The following is a 10,841-nucleotide window of genomic DNA, read 5'->3' on the forward strand; positions in this document are numbered from 1 at the left end:
TAGACTTGTATTGAGAGGGATTCGAGATCCAGGTGCCATGTAGAAATCTGTGTATTGGGAATAAATCCATTCGTGCGTGAAAATGCCGGCTTCCTGATACCTTTCTATTGCAGAACGAGCGCGCATATTGTTGGATGTGTGTGAGTTGGGTAAGGTCGCAAATTGGAGTCAGATTACTTATTTGAGTTTACATTGGGTTAAAGTTAAATTCTAACATTGATATAAAGATAAATTCCAACACAGGTAATGGCTGCATTTACAAAAGAAAGCTAACTGTAGGCTGTTGACTTGTTAATTCAAAGCCTCACAGCCATTCGGCCACCCTTCAGTCATGGAAGGGCGAGTAAGAAAATCCCAGGCATTCTAGTGTTAAAGCCACAGCAGTTCTTCTACTACATTAATGGTGGTGTTGGAAATCACATTTTTAAAAATGTATCCACGCAGAGTCGACGAAAATATTGCACAGACTACAACGACCGGCTGAGGGAGCAGACATTTCCAAGCCAACAATTATTCTCGCAGCCGCCATAGCACCTTTCTACATTTCTGGGACAGTTTGAAACCCCCATATCATGGCCTGGGCAATAAACTGGACAAAGTCAGAGCAGCGCTGTCAATCGCCGAAATACACTTCATTGATAAAATTTCCATGTTGTTGAAAGACCTTTTTGCATATGTGAACGACAGATTGAAACAAATCAAAGGCATCAATTTACCTATTGGTGGGATGTATGAGTTGTCTGTTGGCGATTTCTATCATCTCCCTCCAGTGAGACAGTCCAAACCTTTGCGCGAATATGATCGCACTAGTCTCAACCACTGGTGTGACAATTTCAAAATCATCACACTGACTTCATGAGGCAGAAATATGATGTCGCTTTTGCTGTACTGCTGAATTGAGTCGGCGTCAAAGAGAAATCGGTGGAACGGTCTGTTCAATTTACTATTAATTTGGTGTTGTCTTTGATGCGAATATTTCAGCAGACAGTTGTTCCTATTGATCACGATCATGTCAACTGACATAAATGGACTCCATTTATTGAATCAGAATCAGAATTGAATGGGGTGAATTCAATACATTCCTGTCGCCCAAACTACCCATTGATATTTGTATTTATTGTAGGTGGTGTTAAGTTTCATTTCCTTAAATCTGTACTATAAGTGGTGATTAATGCCTGTTCCAAAGCTTCTACACCTTAGGAAGTCGGACACAATTGCACATTGCCTTGGGATCAATCATCGAAAAAAGTTATGTAGAGTCATTCACAGGTGTGCCAAAAATGGAGCGCACATTGCGCGTGCGCTTTAGTGATATCATGTCATTATCCACACCGCTTATCCTGTACAGGGTTTACGGGAGGGCGCTGGAGCCTATCCCAGCTGACTAGGGGCGAAAGACACGCAACAACCTGAACTGGTCGCCAGCCAGTCACAGGGCAGACATAGACACCGTCACTGAGTGGGAACTGAACCCACGCTGCCCGCACACAACTCAGGCGAGTTTACCACTACACCAGAGGTATTCAATTAAAAGTCACAGAGGTCCACGACTAAAATTTCTTCCAATTAAAAGGTCCGAACCAAAGTCCAACTTCCCTGAATGTCTAGCCTATGTTCAAATTTTTATATAGTTTCAATATTTAGTTATTTTCAACAGAGCGCACTCAAATACTAAATATTTAACAATGTTCCCATTCAACACCTTTGCCAGTCAAACAAATATAAGGCGTTTATTTCACATTCAAGAAAATGTGGCTCCAGAAACTTAAGGGTGCCACTTCCAGAAAAAACAGGAAAATATCTCCTGCAGAAATATATCAAGTGCGAAGCATTGAGTTCACATCTTTTACCTTTTTTTCTCAAATCAAAGAGTTATCAGCCTAAAAAAACGGAAAGCCTAATTATCCAAGTAAAGCAGGTCAACATGTTGAGTACACAATCAATAAAAATGGCTGTCCTCGTGAAAAACTAATTCAAAATGAGCTTTGACACCACCTTTTCTTTTGAACATTTTTTTAACTTCTCTTAATGAGAAAAATGAGTTTGTGACTGCCCTGCCAGTGATTTAAATCTGGGTTGGAACGGAGTCAGGGCCATTGGGATTTGGTAGATTATTTCACACATCTGGGTTTTGTGTTTTCCTTTAAATAATGTTTGTGCAAGCAACCGCATTTAAGCACTCCTTCACAACTTCCCCATCACCGAATGTCTTTTTATATTTCCCCAAAATCCTTGATACTTTTAGTGAACATTCGTTTGCATGCCGCTGGGCTGTAAACGGAAATGTAAAAATCAGCTTTGTATTTGTATTTATTTTTTGAAAGTATGCAGAGACAGTGGATATTAATCAAACAGTTTCGCTTAAATATGCCAGATTATAGCCAATCGCTAATTTGCATCCGCTGTCCCTGTTGCAGGTTGATGTTAGACTATACAATAGAAAACATAACATAACTTTAAAATACAGTACAGTTGCAAGAAGCACACGAATAAACATATAAATACATTGAATGCAACCAAGTATGAGTATGGGTTGTAAAGTGCTGCAGTACTATCTTCCATACTTGTTTATGTGTTGTAGTGCAAAAGTGCTTAACTGTTAAAATGCTACGAGTCAGCTGATGTCTCAAGTAGTAAAATCTTATTGCACTTCAGTTAGTACGCGGATGTTTGTGTACACACTAGAAAGAAAAAAAAAACAGATTACAGCGCGACAGACAATTCCAAAGACATATTCATAAACATAAATTACAAACAGAGGGTTTGCTACTCAATGGTAATCATATAAACTGAGAAGAAATGTGATTACAGACTTGATTCTCAAGAAGCCAGGTTTTTAGGTGTTTACCAAAGGAAGTGAGAGTGGGTATGTCTCGTATGGCATTTGGTATTGTGTTCCAGGTGTGAGATGCTCTGTATGAGAACACTGACTGGCCAAAGGTACTTTTTTGAATGGAACTATACAGTCACCTCTAGACCCTGACCTGTTCATATTCTTCAGCACATATTTATTAGGTGGAGGTGGAGCCAAACCATGGAGAATTTTATACACAAGGATACAATCAGAATATTTTAGTGCATGTTCCCAGCTCAGGAGTTCATATTTCTTCAGAATTTGACAGTGGTGGTATGTGTTCGGCTTTTTATCCAAGATTTTCAAGGACTGTGTGCAATTTTAACAGGCTTTAGTGTGGATTTACATGCCATTGCCCAACTAGTTAAACAATAAGTGATATGTGACATTATCATGGCATTTAAAAAAGGTTTTGATGAATCAAGAGTTAAATTATTCCTAATATATCTAAAGTTAGAGAGATTAAGTTTCATGTGATTCATTAATCTTTTTATTTGTTGTCAAAACTGTAACTGCGAGTCCAACATGATTCCTAGATATTTAAACTCTTGTACAACCTCAATTTTCGTTCCTTGCACATATGTTGGGATTTGTATCAGTACACCTCCTAATTGAAAAGAACATACAGACAGTCTTTGATACATTAAGAACGTTCTAGCCAATTTGACACATCAGACATGGCTGCTGATAAATATTGTGCAGCTTGATATTTTGTTTTTGCATGTACATAAAAACTGCATTGTCAGCGTACTTCTGACAAGTAACAAAAGATGGACAATGTTGTGGAAGGTCGTTTATGAACAAGCTAAACAGCAGCGGTCCCAAAACCAACCCTTGAGGTACACCAAATTAATTATCTAATGTTGCAGATGTAATGTTGTGTATTTTAACACACTGATTTCTGTTTTTAAGGTATGATTCAATCCATTTCATCAAGTCGAAGGAGAAATTAAAGGATGACAGTTTAGTCATTAAAATGCTATGATTTACAGTCTCAAATGCTTTCAAGAAACACTGCTCCCATCACACCACCTGCATCTAATTTTGATTTAAAGTTTTCCAATAGATAGCAGATGACCGTCTCCGTAGAGTGTTTTTTTCTGAAGCCAAACTGCATTTCATGTAGGGAATATGGACTGTTGTTCAAATACCTAATGAGTTGTTCAGCCTCTAATTTTTTGGCTATTTTGAAGACTAGCTTCTTGTCCAGGTTGAATTTCCTGAGGACCCTCAGGAAGTGCAGACGCTGGTGGACCTTCTTTATCACTGCTGTGGTGTTGTGTGTCCAGGAAAGGTCATCGGAGAGCTGTACTCCCAGGAACTTGAATGTGTGGACCCTCTCCACACACACGCCTTTGATTAGAGGGGGGGTGGCACAGTCTTGTTCCTCCTGAAGTCGATGACGATCTCCTTTGTTTTTGCAGTGTTGAGCTGTAGTTTATTGTCCTCACACCAAGCCGTTAGTCTCTGGACATCCTCCTTGTAAGATGTCTCGTCACCTTTTGAGATCAGGCCGACCACTGTCATATCGTCAGCAAATTTGACGATGGTGTTGTTTCCGTGGGTCGGGCTGCAGTCATTGGTGTAGAGAGCATACAGGAGAGGGCTCAGCACACATTCTTGAGGGGAACTGGTGCTCAGCGTTCGGGTGGAGGATGTGTAGGGGCCGAGCATCACAGTCTGGGGTCTGTTGGTCAGAAAGTCCTTAATCCAGGTGTATGTTAGGGCTGGGAGGCCAAGAATATCCAGTTTGGTGATGAGGATCTCTGGGATCATCGTATTGAATGCCGAGCTGTAGTCCACAAAGAGCATCCTGGCATAGCTCTGGTGTTGTTCCAGGTGGCCCAGCACCACATGCAGAGCAGTGTCGATGGCGTCCTCAGTGGATCTTAGGTCGATATGCAAACTGGTAGGGGTCCAGTGTGGGAGGAAGGCAGTCTCTGATGTGCTGGAGAACCAGTCTCTCAAAGCACTTCATTCTGACAGGTGTGAGATGCTGGAGAGGCAATACCCATGTATCCTCTGTTCCTATGAGTCCACCTTGCATCCAAAACCCATAGCACTTCTTGGGTTGGACATTTAGGCCAGTTGTACCGCAAAACTCTTCCAATATCTTTATATTTCCCTCCATGCCATCTCTCGAGCCACTCACCAGAACCAAGTCATCGGCGAATGCCAGCGTGGTGAGCATATGCTCACCTCAAGCCAGCCCAGAACCAGCCACCTCCAGTGTATGGATGAGAGGATCCATAGCAAGATTTAAGAGCAGTGGGGACAAGGGGTCACCTTGCTTTACTCCAACCTTCATTTTAATAGGCAGGGATGTGGCCCTCCCACAACCTATTCTGGTCGAGCAGTCCACATAGGAGTTCTGGATTAACTCCACAACATGATTGTCCACTCCCTTCTGCCTCAGAGCACACAGGATATGTTCATGAGGCACGGAGTCAAAGGCCTTCGCAAAATCGATAAAGACCACTGCCACAGCATCACCACTCAACCTTGCTCCTTCAATTATCTTGTTCAATATCAAGAGGTTTTCACCACAACCTCTTGAAGCATTTGTAAATGCCCAATAAGGTGCATTGCTGTTGTTTCGTTTATGTGTGTGGATGGGAGGTTGTGGACCTGCAGTGCCACCTAGTGGCATTTCCGTGTTTGTTTTGGGGGGTCATTTCTTCTTCGTTTTCTTTATTTAACTTCTGGTGTTCTGACGAAATGTCCTACCCGCTCGAATCGTCCTACCGTAGGCTGATTCGACAGCCTGTTCTGACAAATCTACCGGAAGCGAATTTGACAGCCAAAGTACTACACCGTGCGCGTTCAGATATTTTATGCAGTATATTTACGCTTATATACAGGTAGGACGTTCTGACAGTTTAATTTTTGGAGTATATTTACACATATATACAGGTAGGACGTTCTGACAGTTTAATTTATGGATATATTTACGCTTATATACGAGTAGGACGTTCTGACAGTTTAATTTATGGATATATTTACGCTTATATACAGGTAGGACGTTCTGACAATTTAATTTATGCAGGATATTTACACATATATACAGGTAGGACGTTCTGACAGTTTAATTTATGGATATATTTACGCTTATATATAGGTAGGACGTTCTGACAGTTTAATTTATGCAGTATATTTACACATATATACAGGTAGGACGTTCTGACAGTTTAATTTATGGATATATTTACGCTTATATACAGGTAGGACGTTCTGACAGTTTAATTTATGGATATATTTACACATATATACAGGTAGGACGTTCTGACAGTTTAATTTATGGATATATTTACGCTTATATACAGGTAGGACCTTCTGACAGTTTAATTTATGGATATATTTACGCTTATATACAGGTAGGACGTTCTGACAGTTTAATTTATGGATATATTTACACATATATACAGGTAGGACGTTCTGACAGTTTAATTTATGGATATATTTACGCTTATATACAGGTAGGACCTTCTGACAGTTTAATTTATGGATATATTTACACATATATACAGGTAGGACGTTCTGACAGTTTAATTTATGGATATATTTACGCTTATATACAGGTAGGACCTTCTGACAGTTTAATTTATGGATATATTTACGCTTATATACAGGTAGGACGTTCTGACAGTTTAATTTATGGAGTATATTTACGCTTATATACAGGTAGGACGTTCTGACAGTTTAATTTATGGATATATTTACGCTTATATACAGGTAGGACGTTCTGACAGTTTAATTTATGGATATATTTACGCATATATACAGGTAGGACGTTCTGACAGTTTAATGGGATTAATTAAACAATTGGGAGAAGACAGTAGATGGAAGAACAAACTCCACAGTGTTTTGTCCACAAATATTTACATTTATTACAACAATCGTCACTGTGTGACTCGTCATCTTGGGGGACAAATTGGGCACATTGAAAATGGGCCCACCTGGTACATTTATGACACTGCACCTAAAAAGTAAAAAACAAGCACACATAAAAACAATGTATATGAAAATTTGAAATCAATCATATATATACCATTTCAATCATGTTGGACTCTCCATCACTCTCTATCATGGAGCACACCACACAGTAGTCTTCCGCGTTGCCTACAAAAACAGCAAGGGCATTTTGTTAATCGGTGTAAATACGTGATTTGTGTAATTCATGTTGTGGTTACAAAACTAGCTATAAACTATAAAAGCTGTCCCAAACTTACCCTGATGTTCTAGCAGGGTACAAGCTATCTGTCTTCGAGCCTGCTCAACAGCTTCGGCTGCGGTCAGCACCCCCTTTATCTCACCAAACAATATGAAGTTTTCGGCAAACTGCAATACATGATTTTGTGGACATTCTTATTTAATTTTATAGATGCAATAAAATTGTATCCATTTAAGAAAAATAGTTTATATTTATATATATATATATACACACATATATATATATATATATATGTATGTATGTATATATATATATGTATATGTATGTGTGTGTGTGTGCATAAATGTCCATTACACGTAAAAAGGTTCTATGTAATAAAATAAATTCGTATTTTTTTACTTGCCTTGTGTTCCATAATGAGACAGTGCAGGTATGCATCAATGACCTAAATTGAGAGCAAAGGAATGTATTTGCATCATACTGCAAAAATACAATTACGATCAACTGTGATAAAAACAACAGGAGCTTTTACTTCATCTGCCAGCCATTTGGTTCCATGAAGCGTTCTGAATGATGTATCATAAACTTTGAATGTACCGACTACTGCCTCCACACGACCATCGTCATTTGCGGTCCAGTGTACTAAAATAAAGTTATGATTAAGTTAGAAATTACACTTTAGATGAAACTGTCAAAATAGTTCAAGCCCAACAGGCCAAAGGGGAAGTCAAGGCCAACGGGCCAAAACTGAACTCAAACCCAACAGGCGAAAGCTGAACGTCACAAAGCATTCCATGACTTATTTTATGGACCACCGACAACCTTTAAAACTCCCATTCACCAAACAATAACTCTTCAAGGTCAAACATCGGCCAACTTTTACTGGCAAAACCTAGTCATGCAACAGTTAACCAGGTATGATGCCCAAACCAGCAACAGACGACCGAATGGTCAAGAACAATTTTTCTTAAAAAAGGTCACCTTTGTCTTGTGTGCTGAATTGTGCAAAGGGCGGATTCTCAGATGGGACTTTAACCGGCTGTACCTCTCTACTAGGTGGAACAGTTCGGGGCGCAAATTGAATTACTGAGATTCTGGTTGGTTCATCTTGAACTGGGCTTTGTGTTGAGGCATAGCTTTTCACATCAGGTCTTTTATATGGTTTTATATGGACAATGTTGTACTGAGTCTGTAAAATCTTCCCATCAGCATTCTGCAATGTCACGCGTTTGCCACATATGCTTTTGATAATATAGGGACCATTGAAATCTGGCTGTAGCCTTCCACCTTTTCTCCCACGCTTTTGCATATTTAGGAGAAGGACTTCGTCACCAGCCTTGTACAGCACATCTCTGTATTTCTTGTGGACCCTTTTAGCATATGCTTCCATCTGCTTTTCTTGACTCTTTTTTACATTTTCCTCCACAGACTTCCTCACGAGCAACTTTTTGAGAATGATTGAGCTCACCATAATAACCTTCCTCTGGGAGTATGATGGTGGAAATCTGTAATTTTTTTAACAATCATAAAATGAGAATTAGCTGAAGCACAGCATGAGACTTTCATTTATTGTCTAATACTATGAATAATTTAAGCAAGTACATGAAAATAAAATAGACTAGGGCTATGTGTATGTCAGAATAGAAAAGAACAAAAGCAACAACTTTTATAATAATATAACACTTACAGTATCTGCTAACTTAAAAAAATATATGTGTAACTGATAATTACATCTCTGCGACAGTTGAGAAAGGACTCAAATGACTCACTGGCAATTCAGAAAGAACTTCAGCTGGAAATCGTGCTTCCCTCCCATACATCAGGTGAAACGGTGAATATTTGGTGGTGGTGTGTACTTTGGATCGCAACGAGAACAGGGTGGCATCCAAGTATAAGTCCCAGTCATTCTGCTGCGCATTAACCAATTTCCTCAGGGCTCTAAAAGCAGATATAGTGAAACAAAACATGTGAAATTGTGAAAGGCACAGATATTTGCGATATGAAATGAAAAGCATACCTTTTTATGTTGTCATTGGTCTTTTCATCAAGACCATTGGTCTGCGGATGATATGCTGCTGTGACTACCCTTTCTACCTTCAGGAGTTCACAGAGCCTGGTGTTGAGCTTCAAGACAATTGAAACTAATTTGTAAATAAATCACTCATACACACATGAAACACAAACCTGGTTGACAAACTGTATGTACAACAATCACTCACAAAGGATAAGCATTTAATGTTGGTGTGTTCCTTTATGATCACTGAAGCAGATCCTAAAATAATTTGCCAAACATGAGCATTTTTCATTAATAGGCTTACTTCATTGACGAACTCTTTGCCTTGGTCTGACAGGATTCTTGCAGGGCACCCATGTCTGTATATTATTTTGCAAATATTCAGACCAACTTCAGCAGCAGATTTCGTTCCCAATGGGTATGCCTCGACCCATTTAGAAAAATAGTCCGTTGCAGTCAGGATGTACTGGAACCCACTGGCAGTCTTTGGAAGTGGTCCAGTAAGATCGATGCCAACGAGCTCCCAGACACCTGACACCTGATAAAATAAATAAATATACATATATACAGCTATACATACATATACAAATAATTTTTGGAAATGTTTACATTGACACTATTGTTTAAGACGATTACAACTCACCTTAATACACTGCAGTGGGAGCGCAACAGTGAGAGGTTTGCCAACTTTTTGGCACTTGTCACATTCCTGGATCTTAGGAAAGATTCATAGCAAAGACAGATATACAAACACGAAAATCTATACACAAAGACAAAATCTATTTTGCAGTAAATCTGTGTTTATGCATGTTCAAATGTTGCTCAAACAAATCAGAAAGGTATAGTACCACATACCCATTTCTCAATGTCGACAGTCATGCCGTGCCAATAAAATCGGCAACATAAGGCACTGCGTGGTTTAAGGGTGCCAGTGTGCCCTCCAATAGGAGAAGAGTGAAACTCTTCGAAGAGCCTCCTGTACTCCTCTTGAGTTTTAATTGCTCTCCTGGAGCAAAAGAAGAGTTCACCGTCTATATCAGGAAAAAATAAGAATCTTAATAACTTTAAATTGCTAATGATCTGAGCTACACGTGGGATTGGTTACAATGAAAATACTGACCTTTTAGAGTGAATTTTGAGGCATACCTTCTTAGGTTTTGCTTCTTGCTTTTATCATACCCAGGTGGGTATGTTCCAGCAAGAAGAAGATTGTAAACTTCGTCCCACTTCTCCTCCATAACTACAATAACAGTTGCAAACTATTTTCCTTCTGATACAGTTGACATGAATTAACAAGCAAAGTAGGAAACATTAAGGAGCACATACATAACTGCATACTCAGTCAGGCCATATCTGTATAAGGTTTGGAAGTACTAACTTTAAGTGGCTATATTCGGTCATTTTTACTGGATCATTGTTTTTGTTTTCTTTCTAATTAAGTAAAACCACCAACAATGAAACACAGAATTACTACAAAGAGAACATTTACTGGCAATATCAAACGAGTATGGTATACATAAACTGCGTGAGAAATGTAGGCAACTGAAACACACGCCGAAAGTATTTTGAGACAATGAATACGTCAAATAAGACTCAAATGAAAATGAAAACATTAAGTACTCACTGCTTTTCACCGCACAATGCCGATGTAGGAAAAAATGCTGCAAACTTCCAGCGAAATCAGTATCGGTAGGACAAAACGCAACTAACTTCCCCGCGAAATCACTATGGGTAGGACAAAAAGCAACTCGCTTCCCGCGAAATAACAATCCGCGTTATGCGCATGTGCGCGCACTAGGCAT

At 39.3% G+C, this 10,841-nt stretch overlaps 1 long non-coding RNA gene across 1 annotated transcript; it reads right to left on the reverse strand.

The window, feature by feature from the left end:
* Positions 1-9,392: 9,392 nt before the first annotated feature.
* LOC148320838 (uncharacterized) lies at positions 9,393-9,964 on the reverse strand. The gene is made up of 3 exons (XR_015846827.1): positions 9,895-9,964; positions 9,683-9,754; positions 9,393-9,570 (listed from the first exon to the last, which is right to left on the reverse strand). It is a non-coding gene; the product is annotated as an uncharacterized LOC148320838 (long non-coding RNA).
* Between the last annotated feature and the right edge of the window lie 877 nt (positions 9,965-10,841).

The sequence above is a fragment of the Idiotropiscis lumnitzeri genome, chromosome 16, assembly GCF_059441095.1.
Source record: "Idiotropiscis lumnitzeri isolate Australia: NSW breed Sydney's pygmy pipehorse chromosome 16, RoL_Ilum_1.0, whole genome shotgun sequence".
In the NCBI taxonomy this organism is placed as follows: Eukaryota; Metazoa; Chordata; class Actinopteri; order Syngnathiformes; family Syngnathidae; genus Idiotropiscis; species Idiotropiscis lumnitzeri.